This window comes from Macaca fascicularis, chromosome 17 (assembly GCF_037993035.2).
Source record: "Macaca fascicularis isolate 582-1 chromosome 17, T2T-MFA8v1.1".
In the NCBI taxonomy this organism is placed as follows: Eukaryota; Metazoa; Chordata; class Mammalia; order Primates; family Cercopithecidae; genus Macaca; species Macaca fascicularis.
Genome location: NC_088391.1, coordinates 88832587 through 88849814, shown reverse-complemented (window position 1 = coordinate 88849814; position 17228 = coordinate 88832587). Strand labels below are relative to the sequence as shown.

General features: G+C 42.5%; 1 long non-coding RNA gene across 1 annotated transcript; it reads left to right on the top strand.

Moving 5' to 3' along the window:
* Window positions 1–4846: 4846 nt before the first annotated feature.
* On the top strand, window positions 4847–17017 carry LOC102144242 (uncharacterized). The gene is made up of 4 exons (XR_006693662.3): window positions 4847–5150; window positions 13044–13305; window positions 14131–14225; window positions 16462–17017. It is a non-coding gene; the product is annotated as an uncharacterized lncRNA (long non-coding RNA).
* Window positions 17018–17228: the final 211 nt, after the last annotated feature.

Genomic DNA, 17228 nt, shown 5'->3' with positions numbered 1-17228 from the left:
TGACACATGGGAATTGTGGGAGTTACAACTCAAGATGAGATTTGGGTGGGGACACAGCCAAACCACGAGTGGCCTTATTTGCCTTTAATTCATTCTACTTCATGTAGCTATAGATGGGCTGTGAGAATCTTGGATAATTGGAAAACCCCATGGTCTTTTTTTTTTTTTTCTCTTATAAAATGTCCACCCTCTGATGATCATTTAGATATGTTGATATGTTGTCCTTCAGTTAACATTATTTTAGGATCTTTCTTTCTCTTTCTTTCTTTTCTTTTCTTTCTTTCTTTCTTTCTTTCTTTCTTTCTTTTTCTTTCTTTTTCTTTCTTTCCTTTTCTTTCTTTCTTTCTTTCTTTCTTTCTTTCTTTCTTTCTTTCTTTCTTTCTTTCTTTCTTTCTTTCCTTCTCTCTTTCTTTCTTTCTTTCTTTCTCTTTCTTTCTTTCTTTCCCTTCCTCCCTCCCTCCCTCTCTTCCTTCCTTCCTTCCTTCCTTCCTTTCTTTCTTTCTTTCTTTCTTTTTCTTTCTTTCTTTCTTTCTTTCCCTCCTTCCTTCCTTCCTTCCTTACTGCTTCTGCTTCTGCTTCTGCTTTTTTTTTTTTTTTTGAGATAGAGTCTTACTCTGTCGCCCAGGCTGGAGTGCAGTGGCATGATCTTGGCTCACTACAGCCTCCACCTCTCAGTTTCAAGTGATTCTTCTGCCTCAGCCTCCCCAGTAGCTGGGATTACAGGCACCTGCCACCATGCCTGGCTAATATTTGTATTTTTAGTAGAGACAGGGTTTCACCATGTTGATCAGGCTGGTCTCGAACTCCTGACCTTAGGTGGTCCACCCGCCTCGGCCTCCCAAAGTGCTGGGATTACAGGCATGAGCCACCAGGCTGGGCCCAGGACATTTCTTTTAATTCTGTTATACTATTAAGGGCAGTGGTATCTGTGTTAATGATGGATAATAATGTACATTGTTTTTTGTTTAAAAGAAGAGAAAGGGGGCCAGGTGCAGTGGCTGACGCCTATAATCCCAGCACTTTGGGAGGCCGAGGGGGGTTGGATCATGAGGTCAGGAATTCAAGACCAGCCTGGCCTACATGGTGAAACCCTATCTCTACTAAAGATACAAATAATTAGCCGGGTGTCGTGGTGCGCACCTGTAATCCCAGCTATTTGATAGGCTGAGGCAGGAGAATTGCTTGAACTTAGGAGGCGGAGGTTGCAGACAGCTGAGATAACACCATTGCACTCCAGCCTGAGTGACAGGGCAACTCTGTCAAAAAAAAAAAAAAAAAAAAAAAAGGAAGAGAAACGAAGAAAAGTGTTTGTCCTTATTTCTTAAAATACTCAGTGAATATTGTGTTCAAGTGATTAACTGTGGTGCCTTCAGCTGCCCCTGAAGTAGTCAAAACTTTTTACTCTAACTCCTAAACGTAACACCACATCTACCCATATACAAACAGGTACATACTTATTTATTTTTTAACATCATTAGTCTTAGTTTTTTGAATGTTGAACCTGCAGGCTTTAAAAGTACAACTTAGGGCCAGGCACGATGACTCACTAGCACTTTGGGATGCCAAGGTGGGAGGATTGCCTGAGCCCAGGAGTTTGAGATCAGCCTGGGCAACATAGCAAGATCCTGCCCATACAAAAAATAAAAAATTAGCCTGGCCTGCTGGCACAAACTTGTAGTCCCAGCTACTTGGGAGGCTGAGGTAGGAGTATCGCTTGAGCCCAGGAGGTTGAGGCTGCAGTGAGCTGTGATTACTCCACTGCATGCTAGCCTGGACATTGGAGAGGGACCATGTCTCGGGAAAAAGAAAGAAAGAGAGAAAGAAAGAAAAAATCCAACTGAAAAAATATATTTAGCTGGGTGCGGTAGCTCACACCTGCGCCTGTAATTCCAGCACTTAGGGAGGTCAAGGCAGGCGGATCACTTGAGGCCAGGAGTTTGAGACCAGCCTGGCCAACACGACGAAACCCTGTTTTGAGTAAAAATTCAAAAATTAGCCTGCTGTGGTGGTGTGCACCTGTAATCCCAGCTACTGAGGAAGCTGTGGCAGGAGAATCACTTGAACCTGGGAGATGGAAGTTGCAGTAAACCAAGATCGTGCCACTGCACTCCAGCCTGGGCTATAGAGAGAGAAACCTTGTCTCAAAAAAAAAAAAGAAAAAAAAAAATTAAAGTGTTCACAACATAAATGAAGCAGCTCATTTAGAGAGGAAGGGAAATGCCTGGAAGCCAAGTGTTGGCGTTTCCACCAAGGCTGAGCATTCTTATATGGAGAGCCTGCCGAACTGCCTTTCTTGGGATGCATATTTTCATGCTACATCATACATTTGGTGAAGCAATTCAGCTACACCCTTTCAGTGGGGGCTGAAGATGAATCAGCTCATCATGTTGTAATTCAGAAAAAAGCGAGGTTTATTTTTTTTCAGGCAATCATTCTAAAATGCCGGAGGAAATGAAGCCCCTTAGCCCACTGGCCCCGATCTGTGCCGGCTTTTGCACTAAAATGGAGAGGCTGTTCTGCAGGACTTGCTCCTCAAACAAAGGATCTTCCCGAAATGCATCTCCACAGACCTTCTACTCAAAAATTCATCTCTGTGGGAGAGGGGACATTTTGTAGCATTTTGTCTTCAGCTTGTACTCTACAAAAATCAAACTTCAGATATGAAAATTCTTTTCAACTATAGATTCATTGAACTAGAAAGGGCCAGAAGAACTCTAATTGATACAATTAGGACTTACATAATTTATGTTAAGAGAAGACTAGATATGAAGCAACCCAGAGAATAAGTCTCTAATCTGCACTTAACCTTTTATTTTTCTTTTTTCTTTTCTTTTCTTTTTTCTTTTTGTTTTTTTCTTTGAGACGAAGTTTTGCTCTAGTTGCCCAGGCTGGAGTGCAGTGGCACGATCTCAGCTTATCACAACCTCCGCCTCCCGGGTTCAAGCGATTCTCCTGCCTCAGCCTGCCTCAGCCTCCCGAGTAGCTGGGATTACAGGCATGTGCCACCACGCCTGGCTAATTTTGTATTTTTAGTAGAGAAGGGGTTTCTCCATTTTGGTCAGACTGGTCTCAAACTCCAGACCTCAGGTAATCTGCCTGCCTCAGCCTGCCAAATCGCTAGGATTATAGGCATGAGCCACCGCACCTGGCCTAACCTTTTAAAAAGAAATTTTTCACGGGCAAAAGATCTGAATAGACGTTTCTCCAAAGAGGGTATACAAATAGCTAATAAGCCCACAAAAAGATACCCATACATGGGAGGTTGAGGCAGGAGAATCACTTCAACCTGGGATGTGGAGGTTGGAAGTTGCAGTGAGCTGAGATCATGCCACTGCACTCCAGCCTGGGTGACAGAGCGAGACTCTGTCTCAGGGGGGGAAAAAAAAAGATGCCCAACATTAGTCATCAGGGAAATGCAAATCGAAACCACAATGAGATACCACTTCATACAAACTAAAATGGCTATAATCAAAAAGTCATAATAATAATGTTGGTGGGTATGTGGAGAAATCGGAATCCTCTTACACTGCTGGTGGGAGTGTGAAGTGGTGCAGGTGATTTGGAAAACAATCTGGCATTTTCTTGAAAAGTTAAACAGAGTTCCATTTGACCCAGCAATTCTGCTCTTTGGCATATACCCAAGAGAAAAGGGAACTTGTAGTCCCAGCTACTTGGGAGGCTGAGGTGGGAGGATCACTTGAACGTGGGAGGTCAAGGTTGCAGTGAGCTATGATTGCACCACCGCAATCCAGCACGGGCAACAGAGTGAGACCCTGTTTCTAAAAAAAAAAAAAAAAAAAAAAGTGCGAACAACCCAAATGTCCATCAGCTGAGGAATGGATAAATGAAATGTGGTATATGCATACAATGGAATATTATTTAGCAATAAAAAGAAACATGAAATACTGATATATGCTCCAACATTGGATGAACTTTAAAAACAGTACACTAAGGGAAAGAAGGCAGTCACAAAAGATTACATATTATGTGATTTAATTTATATGAACTAGAATAGGCAAATCTATAAAGACAAAGTTGACTAATGGTTGCTTAGGGCTAGTGGAGCTGTGCGGGGGGTGGGGCAGGAGAATGATAGCTAAAGGGTAAGGTTTTTTTAATGGATAAAAGTGTTCTAAAATGGATTATGTTTATGGTTACACAGCTATGAATATACTAAAAAACCAAGAAGGGTACTTTAAATGAGTGAGTTGTATGGTATGTGAATTATATCTCAAGAAGAAAGAAAGAATGAAAAAGAAATCTCTCTAGGTTTCTTCCTGGTTGCCAGAAAATTCTTTTTTTTTCTTTTTTCTTTTTCTTTTTTTTTTTGAGACAGGATCTTGCTCTGTCACCCAGGCTGGAGTGTAGTGGTGTGATCACTGCTTACTGCAGTCTTGACCCCCCAGGTTTGAGGGATCCCCCCACCTCAGCCTCCCAAGTAGCTGAGACTGCAGGTATGAGCCACCATATCTGGCTAATTTTAACATTTTATTTTTTTTGTAGAAACAGTCTCCCTATGTTGCCCAGGTGGTCTTGAACCCCTGGACTCAAGTGATCCTAATACCTTGGCCTCCCAAAGTGCTGGGATTACAGGCATGAGCCACTGTGTCTTTCCAGAAAATTCTTTCCCATATTTGGTATTTTTCTTTTGCTCACTCTCATCAACACTTGTTTTGTTTTTGGTGGAGACAGAGAAGGGTAAACACTTCCTCGTCTTGAATCATAAATCTTCTAATACTCAAAGGCCATTAGTATATTAGCCATTTGGAGGAAGTGATTTCAGTGCCTTTAACCTTTCCTTATAGGATTCATTGTTATGCCGTTATTTGCCTTTCTACCTCTCCAGGAGCTTCTTAACCATTCTGGGCCTCAGATTCTTCACCTATAAAATGAGACTGGTGGACTAGATCTCAAAGACCCCTTCCAGGTCTGAAGTCCTGTCATGAATGTCGGCATCCTTTGAGAAAGCATGAACATGTACAAATGAAAACAGTTTTCTGAACCATGGAAGGCAAAACTGTAATCAGCTATGAAAAGAAGCTGGAGACAGACTGAGGTAGACAAGTTTTACAGTCAGTGAACACAGCATGAAGTGGGCACAGCAAAGGCCTGAGAGTCAGGAAACTTAATCTCTGCTTTGATAACTCATGGTAAGATTTGGGAGAAGTCACATGACCTCTTGAGTACATTTTCTTTTCTATAAAATGGGCATCATATAACCTGCCTACCTCTCTCTAAGCAATGTTCTCACTGAGTGATTAAACAAGTAAATATTTTTGTAATGCACAGATTATAATATTTTATATATGATTCACAACAAAAGTGCTGTCATTGAAACAATTCTTTCCTTGAAAGAAAATTTACGATACGTATTTTTTTTTTATTCATTTCATTTTGGTTTTATCATCTCCTCTTAAAACTTAATGAATATAGGCTGGGCGCAGTGGCTCACGCCTGTAATCTCAGCACTTTTGGAGGCTGAGGTGGGCAAATCACTTGAAGCCAGGAGTTTGAGACCAGCCTGGCCAACATGGTGAAACCTCGTCTCTATTAAAAATACAGAAATTAGCCGGGGGTGGTGGCACAGCCTGTAATCCTGGCTACTCAGGTGGCTGAGGCACAAGAATTGCTTGAGCCTGGGAGGCAGAAGTTGCAGTGAGCGGAGATGACGCCAGTGCACTTCAGTCTGGGCGACAGAGCAAGACTCTGTCTTAAAAACAAAACAAAACAAAAAACTTAATGAATATGGCATAGTAAAATGTAAAGAAATATAAAAATAAAAGCTTAATGAAATCATGATTAATGTGAACAAAGTTTATGAGAACATTAAAAATTAATAAGAAGTATTTTTCTTCCAAATTTGGCTTTGTAAAAGCCTATGTTAATTATAAAAATTGTTAAGCATTTTTCTAGTTGCCACTTCTCCCACATTTATATTGTTCTCATTGTTAAGGTGTCTTATATTGCTTTTTTAAAAATTATACTTTAATTTCTGGGGTACATGTGCAGAATGTGCAGTTTTGTTACATAGGTAAACACATGCCATGGTGGTTTGCTGCACCCATCAACCCATCATCTACATTAGGTATTTCTCCTAATGCTATCCCTTCCCTAGCCTCCCACCCCCCGACAGGCCCCAGTGTGTAATGTTCCCTTCCCTGTGTCCGTGTGTTCTCATTATTCAGCTCCCGCTTATGAGTAAGAACATGCGGTGCTTGGTTTTCTGTTCTTGTGTTAGTTTGCTGAGAACGATGGTTTCCAGCTTCATCCATGTCCGGTGTCTTATGTTTCTGAGTAGAACCAGAGGTCAAGGGACCATGTCAAATCTCTCCATTGTTACACCTTAATGCATGTAACAATGCCATGCACCTGGTATTTCCTCATTAAATACTGATGACATTTATTGCCTGCTAATGGAAGAGGTTGAACTGCTCAATATAAATAGGACATTGAAAATTTGCAGTCCAGACAGAAGTTTTTTGTGTGAGTCTAGTGATTTCTGAGAACCATAAAGCTAATTTAAAGCATCTTAGGCAATAACAAATATCTCATGGTATTCATGAGATCAATGACATCATGAAACTTAGGAAACTGAACAATCATCGCATAAGTTGACACACTTAAAAGAGAGATGGTCTTCCAAGCATGGAGAGCATATGATTTTCCAGGGGTACCACCTTTGCTCAAAAGAGCATGGAAATTCCCCTGTTTGGAATTTGGAATCTGTCCAGAGTCAGATTACCATCCCTCAGGAAAATCAACCTCATTTCTTATAGCCATACAATGTGGTTAATGATGTTTGCTCTTCCTCTCTTGTAAGCTATTGAGTTATCTTCAAATAGGATGCGTTGCATAGGTAACAATGGGATCATGCCAATTACTGTGTAATTGGAGTTAGAGATAGGCCTGCTTAAAATCAAGAACAATAAACATCCATAGAGCTGAGATTGCCAGTGTCCCAGATACTCTCAGGTGTGTTATTCCATCCTTAAAACTACCCTTTGTGACAGGTGGTACTTTCCTCAGGAATACGGGACATTCAGGGATATCCACACAGATTCTGGGCCATGGGAGAGTCCGGATGGGCTGTGCAGTCTGAAGTTGCTGATAGCTGTCACTCTTGCTGGGGGTCACGTGGCACATTGCTTGCTGCTACTGGGATGTCCACTCAGGGCACAGCAAACCACTGTAGTTTATTAGCACAGCAACAAGCAGTGCTCACTAAGGGCTATGAAGTTGCTGGCTTTGGCCAAGGTCCCAGCTTGCTTTCTGGGGCTGAGACTAAGGGTGTTCACATTGACAGGGTTCAGGCCATCTTGAGGCCACTCTCTGCTCCTCCAGGAGTGGAGGGCCCACCTTCTTTCCTTCTCAACTCCTCCTATTTTCTCTTCCTCCCCAGGATGCTCTAACTTCCTCCCAAGCTCTTTTTTTTTTTTTTTTTTGAGACAGAGTTTTGCTTTGTTGCCCAGGCTGGAGTGCAGTGGTGTGATCTCAGCTCACTGCAACCTCTGCCTCCCGGGTTCAAGCAATTCTTGTGCCTCAGCCTCCTGAGTAGCTGGGATTACAGGCGCCCGCCACCACACCTGGCTGGTGTTTTGTATGTCAGTAGAGACAGAGTTTCACCATGTTGCCCTTGCTGGTCTCAAACTCCCGAGCTCAGGCAATCTGCATTTCTCAGCTTCCCAAAGTGTTAGGATTACAGGCGTGAGCCACTGTGCCCGGCCCCAAGCTCTTGTTTAAGGATGAATCTTATAGGCTGCCTCTTTAGAACCTTGCCTTTTGACTCTTTAAAAACAAACAGACAAACAAACAAAACAAACAAGCACCAAAATGCCAAACTCAGGTTTGGCTTTAAAACGATTGTTATGTGTTTAGCTCAACTGGAAAAACTGAATGAAAAAATGTATAGCTCATGTATACAATAAGGTAGATTATCAAACACATACAGCAGAAAGCTCATTTCAGATCAGAAGTTCTACATTCAGTGTCACAGTGAGGATGGTAGAAATGAAAACATTTTATTCATTATTTTGCGTGTTGCCTATTTTTTTCTAATTTTTTAAAATACACATATTGCTTCTTTCTCTGTTAATAAAAGGTTATTTTAAATGACTGCACTAATACAGTTTGTATTGTGATAAAATATACATGACAAAATTTACCATCTTATCAAATTTTTTTTTTTTTTTTGAGATGGAGTCTCTTTCTGTCGCCCAGGCTGGAGTGCAGTAGTATGATCTTGGCTCACTGCAATCTCTGCCTCCCAGGTTCAAGCGATTCTTGTGCCTCAGCCTCCCATCCTGAGTAGCTGAGATTACAGGCGTGAGTCACCACGCCCGGCTAATTTTTTGCATTTTTAGTAGAGACGAGGTTTCAGCAGGTTGGTCAGACTGGTCTCAAACTCCTGGTCTCAAGCAATTCGCCCACCTCGGCCTCCCAAAGTGCTGGGATTACAGGTGTGAGCCACTGTGCCCGGCCCTGTCTTACCAATTTTTAAGAGTACAGTTCAGCAGCATTAAATATATTCACAATGTTGTGCAGCCATCGCCACCATCATGTCCAGAATTTTTTTGGTGTGAAACAGGGTCTCACTCTGTTGCCCAGGCTGGAATGCTATAGCACAATCACTGCTCACTGCAGCCCCGACCTCCCAGGCTCCAGTGATGCTCCCACCTCAGCCTCCCCAGTAGCTAGGACTGCAGGTGTGCACCACCATGCCTGGCTAATTTTTTAAATTTTTTGTAGAGATGGGCTGGTCTGTGCCCTATGTTGCCTAGGTTGGTCTCAAACTCCTAAACTCAAGTGATCCTCCTGCTTTAGCCTCCCAAAGTGCAGGGATTACAGGTGTGAGCCACAGCACCCGGCCCGGAATTTTTTTCATCTTGCAAATCTGAAATTCTGTATACATTAAATGCTAACTCCCCATTCTCCCCACCTCTAGTCCCTGACAACCACCATTCTACTTTCTGTCTCTGTGAATTTGACTAGGTACCTTATATAAGTGGAATCCCAGTCTTTGCTAAGATGCTATTTTTTGTGTGTCTGGTTTATTTTACTTAGCAATAATAATGTCTTCAAGCTTCATCTATGTTATAGCACGTATCAGAATTTCCTTCCTATTTAAAGCTAAATAATATTTCATTGGATGGATATACTACATTTTGTTTATCCATTCATCCATTGATGGGTACTTGGGTTGCAGATACATTTTGATTATTGTGAATAGTGCTGCTATGATCACGGGTGTAACTAATACAGTTTAAAGAATTTATTTAGGAGATAAAAATAAACAGTATTTAGATTTTGGTTATATTCCTATTACTGATTTTCTTTTTACCTAAGCCTTTGGCTGAAGAAAGGAAGGGCCATGCCTGCTGAATTGGGAAAGAAGAGCAGGGAATGAAGTAAAAGGACAGCCACAGACTAAGGGTTAGTGTTCAGAACATACAAGAATTCTTACAAATCAGTAAGGAAAAGATGTGCCACTCAATAGAAAATGGTCAAAAACTTGAACTGACATTTCATAACAGAGACAATCCAAAATGAAACAATGCTCAACCAAAAAGTAATCAGAGAAATGCAAATCAGAACTACAACAAGATACAATTATGCACCCACCAGAATGGCTAAATCTGTTTTTCAAAGCTAACCAAAGCAAGAAGAACTTACTTACACAGCCAATGGAAGTGAAAAATGGTACAAACCTTTGGAAAATAATTTACTGTTCTCTTGTAAAGTTGAAAATAAATAAACCCCAGGAGCCCGCAGCTTATTTCCTGGGTATATTCTCTGGAAATCTGCATGCACAGATGCACCAGGGTGCAATAATGCTCCTGATAGCATCGCTCATAATAGCCCCAAACCAGAAACAACCGAAAAAGTCATCTGCAACACAATGGATGCATTCATTGTGGTGTATTCATTTGATGGAATACAGAATTACAGCTACACGCACCATGGATGAAACTCACAATATGATGTTTAGTGAAAAAGTTTAGTGAAAAAAGGCAGAGTCAAAAGATTTCATATGATTGCTTCCATCTGTGTAAAGTTTAAATTAGGCAAAAAATAATATATTTTTAGGAAAGCATGTGTAGGTGGTGCTATGGTTTGGATGCAGTTTGTTTAGCTCTGCCAAGTCTCATGTTGAAATTTAATCCCCAGTGTTGAAGGTGGGGTCTCGTGGGAGGTGTTTGGATCCCTCATGAATGGCTTGGTGCCATTCTCTTGGGAGTGAGTTCTCACTCTCAGTTCCCAAGAGAACTGGTTGTTGAAAAAAGCCTGGTACCTTCCTGGTACCTTCTTCCTCGCTCTGTCTTGCCTCCTTCTCTCTCACCATGTGACCTGCACACGCTGGCTCCCCTTCCCCTTCCGCCATGAGCGGAAGCAGCTTGAGGTCCCCACCAGAAGCAGATGCTGGTGCCATGCTTCTTGTATGGCCTGCAGAACCATGCACCAAATTATCTTTTCTTTATAAATCACCCAGCCTCAGATATTCCTTTGTAGCAACATAAACAGACGAAGACAGGTGGTCAATATATAATAGGAAGCAAGGTGTCAATGGGAAGGGTTTTGAGTGGGGAGGAATGTGTGGGACAGGGGACACTGTCCTATCTTCTGACTTAGGTGGTGGCTACTTTATAATTAAAAATATACGTATTTCAAAATAATTATAAAATTCACAGGAAGATGCAAACACTGTGCATAAATGTATACCTGTCAATTCCCCCAATAGTTGGATCATGCATAATGATAGTCCAAATTGACATTGGTCCAATATATGGATCTAGTTCTGTGTCATTTGATGACACAAACAGTTTTGAGTGTCTGCCACCACCCACATGATACAGTACTAGTCTATCACCACAGAGCTCCTCGTGTGCGTCTCCTTCATAATTTCCTCCCTCCAGCCCCTCCCACCATCCCTAGACCCTGGCAACAACCACTAGTCTATTTTCCTCTTCTGTAATTTTGTCATTGGAAATGTTGTATAAATGGAATTGTATAATGCATGACCTTCTGAGATTGGCTTTGTACAATCAGCAGAATCCGCTTGAGATCGACGCATGTTCTTACCAATAGTTTGTTCCTTTGTGTTGCTGAGTCGCATTTCACTGTATGGATGCACCTTTTTTTTTTTTTTTGAGACGGAGTCTCGCTGTGTCTCCCAGGCTGGAGTGCAGTGGCGTGATCTCGGCTCACTGCAAGCTCCGCCTCCCGGGTTCACGCCATTCTCCCGCCTCAGCCTCCCAAGTAGCTGGGACTACAGGCGCCCGCCACCACGCCCGGCTAGTTTTTTGTATTTTTAGTAGAGATGGGGTTTCACCATGTTAGCCAGGATAGTCTCGATCTCCTGACCTTGTGATCCACCCGCCTCGGCCTCCCAAAGTGCTGGGATTACAGGCTTGAGCCACGGCGCCCGGCGGATGCACCTTTTTTGATGGACATTTCAGTTGCTTCCAGTTTTTGCCTATTACAAATAAAGCTACTATGAGTACTTGTGCATAGTTTTCTGTGTGTATACACATTTTTACTTCTTAAATAACTCCCAAGAGTGCAATTGCTGAGTTTTATGGTAAGTGTATGCTTAGTTTTAAAAGACACCAACACACCATTTTCCAAAGTGACTGCACCATTTTACATTTCCACCAGCAATGTATGAGAAGTGCAATTTCTCTGCATCCTTGCCAGCATTTGCTATTGCTGCTATTACACTTTTCCCCCCCATTCTGATACATGTGTAGTGTTAGGTCATCATGGCCTTAATTTGCACTTCCTTAATGGCTGGTGATGTGGAACATTAGTGGAGGAGGGGCAGCGTTCTATCTTCTGACTTAGGTAGTGGTTAAACTGTGAATGTTTTGTATTTCACAGTAAAATAGGAAAAGAAGTGGCCGGGCGCGGTTGCTCACGCCTGTAATCCCAGCACTTTGGGAGGTCAAGGTGGGTGGATCACTTGAGGTCAGGAGTTGAAGACCAGCGTGGCCAACATAGTGAAACCTTATCTCTACTAAAAATGTGAAAGTTAGCCAGGCATGATGGCGGGCGCCTGTAATCCCAGCTACTTGGGAGGCTGAGGCAGGAGAATCACTTGAATCAGGGAGGCGAATGTTGCAGTGAGCCGAGATCATGTCACTGCACTCCAACCTGGGCGACAGAGACTCCGTATCAAAAAAAAAAAAGAGCACTGAGATTCATATTTTGAGATATTATCTCCCTACTTCCATTCAAAACAATAAGGCAACCACGTGTGGGGCACTGAAGTCACCTGGCTAGAGGTAGAGTAGGCAGGCAGTGGACCCCCCCGTGAAGCCTGGGCTATTTTCAGCTGCCCACAGCACCTCCGTGTAAAACCGACTTTCATAAAGCAAATGTCCTTCCAAAGCAGTCTGACGTGGAGTTGTTCAAACACTAAAAAAAATAAAATTTATTATGCATATGCATTGCATAGGCGTTTCGTGTGCTGCAAAGTGGAACATTCACATCAGAGTACATGGATGAGAAATGAGAAACTCACACTGCATTTCCAGGTAGTTGGAAAGGCCTTAAAGAAGAAGGAAATTTAACAGCAATTTAAAAGGCTCTTTAGATTGTAACTGAGAGGGACTAGGGATGGGGTAGGGAATTGTTACTTGTTATTATAAGCACTTCTGTACTGTGTCTTCATTTAGAAAAGAAGTCTGCTGGGTGCGGTGGCTCACGCCTACAATCCCAGCACTTTGGGAGGCTGAGGTGGGCGGATCACCTGAGGTCAGGAGTTCGAGACCAGCCTGGCCAACATGGTGAAACCCCGTCTCTACTAAAAATACAAAAATTAGCTGGGCATTGTGGCAAGTGCCTGTAATCCCAGCTACTTGGGATGCTGAGGCAGGAGAATTGCTTGAACCTGGGAGGCAGAGGTTGTAGTGAGCCAAAACTGCACCACTGCACTCTAGCCTGGGTAACAGAGCGAGACTCCATCTGAAAAAAAAAAAAAAAAAAAAAAAAGGAAAAGAAGAAGTCAGAAAAGATAGTGCAAATTTACATAATGTGTTTTGTGTTAGTTTCCTAGGGCTGCTGTCACAAAGACCCACAAACTGTATGGCTCGAACAACAGAAATGCATTGTCTCATAGTTTTTGAGGCTAGACGTCTGAGATTAAGGACCTTAGATTTCTATATTTTAGAAAGATGCTAATGCAAAAAAAAGTTTCTGGAGTCAACTTGCAGTCATCGAGAAATCCAGGCATTAGAAGTACTGCATTTCTTCCTCCTGGACTCTTGGATCATTGAGAGTGTATTCCAGCCATTTCTGTTCCTGCACATGGTAACATTTTTTCTTTTTCTCTCATCCTCCTCATTCACTGTTTTTGACCTAGATACTAGTCATTGAAATTAAACAGCACGTTTACAAGCATTTTACATGAGTTAACCCTTTTACTTCAAATAACACAGTAAGCCTATGAAGTAGGAATGAATAGTATCCCCATTTTGCATATGAGGAAACAAAGGCTTGGAGAGGCTGAGTAACTTGCCCCCACATTTAGGGCTAATTAGCAGTGAGCTGAGCTGTAAACCCAGGTTGTCTGTCGTAGAGTCTGTTCCTAGGCACCAGTCTGTACTATTCATCGTGAAATTAAAGCAGTAGCAATTGTTGTTATTTATTTTTATTTTTTAGACAGAGTCTCACTCTGTTGCCCAGGTTGGAGTGCAGTGGCGCAATCTCAGCTCACTGCAACCTCTGCCTCCTGGATTCAAGCGATTCTCATGCCTCAGCCTCCCGAGCAGCTGGGATTATAGGCGTGTGCTGCCAGGCTTGGCTAATTTTTGTATTTTTAGTAGAGTCGTGGTTTTGCCATGTTGGCCAGGCTGGTCTTGAACTCCTGGCCTCAACTGATCCGCCTGCCTTGGCCTCCCAAAGTGCTGGGATTACAGGCCTGAGCCACGGATCCCTGAGGTAATTGTTATTTTTTTAATGTAACTTTTATTTTAAGTTGCAGTAGCAATTATCATAGGGTTTTACGTAAATATCAACAAAGTTTCTACAGTTCCTTGGCATGTGGTAGGTGAGCTATGAATGCTGCTTCTCTTTTTTTCCTCCTTATGTGTCTAATCTTTTTTTTTTTTTCTGACTTGTTATTTTGTAATGCAGACATTATTTGGGAGTCATAAAGATTACAATGTTTGTTCAGAAACTCCATAAAGCATTGCAGTTGGCAAGTTATTGGAATTTTTCTCTTGCTATTGGTAAGTGATCCCAAAGATAAAACTTCCTGAAGAGAATACATGGTTTTTGACAATGCTATAATATTTCATAGGATCTTAGGCTAGGCTAGCTCTGAGGTCACACAGAAACATGAGCACAGAGGTGTTGATAGGATTTACTTCCATTTCTGAATTCTGACACGGTTCTGAAGTTTTAAAAATGCTATGAACATAATTTTTCCTCCAATTCTATCTCAGGGCAGTGAGTTTTTTTCAGGTCACATCCAAATTTTGGTAGTGTTAACTCGAGGTCTGTTGGAAATTAATCTGAGAATACCTTCTGGAGATGGAGACTGTTGGATCTGGGATTTGTTTTTTACCTACTTACAAGCTGATAAGTGAGCCTGTGCCTGTTTCACGGATGCTGGCGCTAGACAAAGATTCCTGTGTCAGAGATAAAAGCCTTTATTATTCATGGCAGAGCAGGCAGCATGGGCGTCAGCATATTTGCTTTGGTTTTCTCTGCCTCTGAGTCCTCTGGGGACGATGCAATGTGACCTAGATGAATGCCACCCATGCGGGTCTGAGATGCCACTAAGAAGCACTGAGCTTTGGGACTCCACCATTTTCAGAGCAAGCAGTTGGCAGTCTACTGTTTGTCCTGGGGGAGACACCATCTCATCTCTCAAGGTTACTAACTGAATAAGCAATCCTGAGAAATGACATGGGGAAAAAGAACAGAGAGTAATGATAAAACTTTTCATCAAGGCTGTATAAGTGGCAAACCAATCATTAGCGGAGATTGGAAAAGCAATGAAGAGGCGGCTCCAGCAATCGGGGTAAATGACAGAGCAATCTGCAAGACTGTTTTCTACAATAACTTGGAAAACAGCAAATGCTACTAATAAACTTTTGGATTTCATTAAGGAAGTCCCCAGGCAGAAAGTTGAAAGTGTCAGTTTGTTGGTCTAAAATACATATATGGTAAGGTAGAGAGATGAAGTCAAGAAGTAGCTGTTTCATTTGCAAGTAGAATTCAGAGAAAACAGAAAGGATCCAAATCATTACAGATTGTATACATGTATCAAAATATCACATGCGCCCCCTCCCGCAATGTGTACAACTATGACATATTAATAAAAAAAAAGGATCCAAGATTTGGTGGGTTGGAAGATAAAACTGTTTGATCATCCCTGGTCTCCACAGCTCATAGAAGATTCTCAAAATGAAATGAGACCTGGGGCCAAGTCCCAAATTAAGTGTACAGCTGTGACGTCATATTTAAGGTTGCCGAAAGAGTCAAGGCAGCGTCTCCTGAACACCCTCAGTAGACAGGGAAGCATTGTTGCACTCAGCCTGACTTATGACCCAAAGTAGAAAAAGAAGAGTCTAAACAAAAATTACCAATGTGACTTTTGCCACATGAAGATCTGTAGCAAAGTCACAAGAAATCCAGAAAAATTTTAAGAGAATTTTCCTGGTAAAAGCACTGCCAGCTTGCACTAAAAGGAACAGACTGTTCAAAATGAAAAAAAAAAAAAAAAAAAATGACCTGTGGGCTCCCGACTTTCTATAGGTAGGAGGCAGACTGAGAAAGCTACTCAGTGGCAAAATGGGCCATTTCTTATAGAAATGAAAAGTTGTCTCAGAGGGCTGAGCTAAGGGCCCCTCGTACAGTGTAGAACCAAGAGCCACTCTGAGATATGAGCTGGGTGGTTTCATGCCAAAGGAACAGTAATGAACCCTAATCAAGAATTTTCCCAGGGCCAGGCACAGTGGCCCACACCTGTAATCCCAGCACTTTGGGAGGCTGAGGCAGGCAGATCACTCGAGGTCAGGAGTTCAAGACCAGCCTTGCCAACATGGTGAAACCCTGTCTCTACTAAAAATTCAAAAATTAGCCAGGTGCGGTGGCACACACCTGTAATCCCAGTTACTCAGGAGGCTGAGGCACAAGAATCACTTGAACCTGGGAGGCGGAAGTTACAGCGAGCCAAGATTGTGCCATTGCACTCCAGCCTGGGTGAAAAGAGTGAGACTCCATCTCAAAAAACAGAACAACAACAACAACAACAACAACAAAAAGAACTTTCCTGGCTTCCAGTTTAGGGGGACCTGGCAACATGTGTCCAGCTGTATTTGAGAACTGCCATGGAAAAATGACTTCTATGCCCCTCCATCCTTCCCTTTTGAATAGGATTATTTATTGTGGTTATCCTGCTTTACTATGCTATTTCAGGTATGTGTTGGGTGGAAAACTTGCCTTTTTATTTTGTAGGTGTCCAGACTGAGGGGTGCTGCACCTGAGGATAAGCCCTCCAGGAGCCTCACTTGGACTCAATGCAGATGACTAGCCTTAAGCATGATGCCATAATTGGATGAGGCACTTATGAGGCCCTCGGTGTTCCTAGGGTGGGGCAAGCATACTGTGCATGCGAGAGGAAAATAAATAATTGTGGTCAGATGAAACATGATGGGAGATTGGAAAAAAAATGGCCGACTTTTTATGCTGACTTTCTCATCAAGAAGTGGAGTTTTGGGAGCAAAATGGCTGACTTTTTTTGCTGACTTTCTCATCAAGATGTGGAGTTTTGGGAGCTCAATGATGAGAACACATGGACACATAGAGGGGGACAACACACACTGGGGCCTTTTGGAGGGTGGAGGGTGGGAGGCGGGAGAGGATCAGGAAAAAGAACTAATGGGTACGAGGTTTAATACCTGGGTGGTGAAATAATCTGTAGAACAAACCCTCATGACACAAGTATACCTATGTAACAAACCTGCACTTGTACCCCTGAGCTTACAATTAAAATTAAAAAGAAAAAAGAAGTGGAGCATATCCCCCATATTCTCTGAATGTGGACTGGCCCTGTGACCGGCTTGGACCTGTGGAATGCAGCTGCAGTGGTGCTGGACGGCTTCCTGCACGAGGACAAGGCCTCAGGAGATCTTAGTGTCTGCTCTCTTCCTCTTTGTATGCCACACGAATGTGAAAAGCCCACGCTGACCTGCAGGAGACATGCGGCTCAGTCAAGAGCCAGA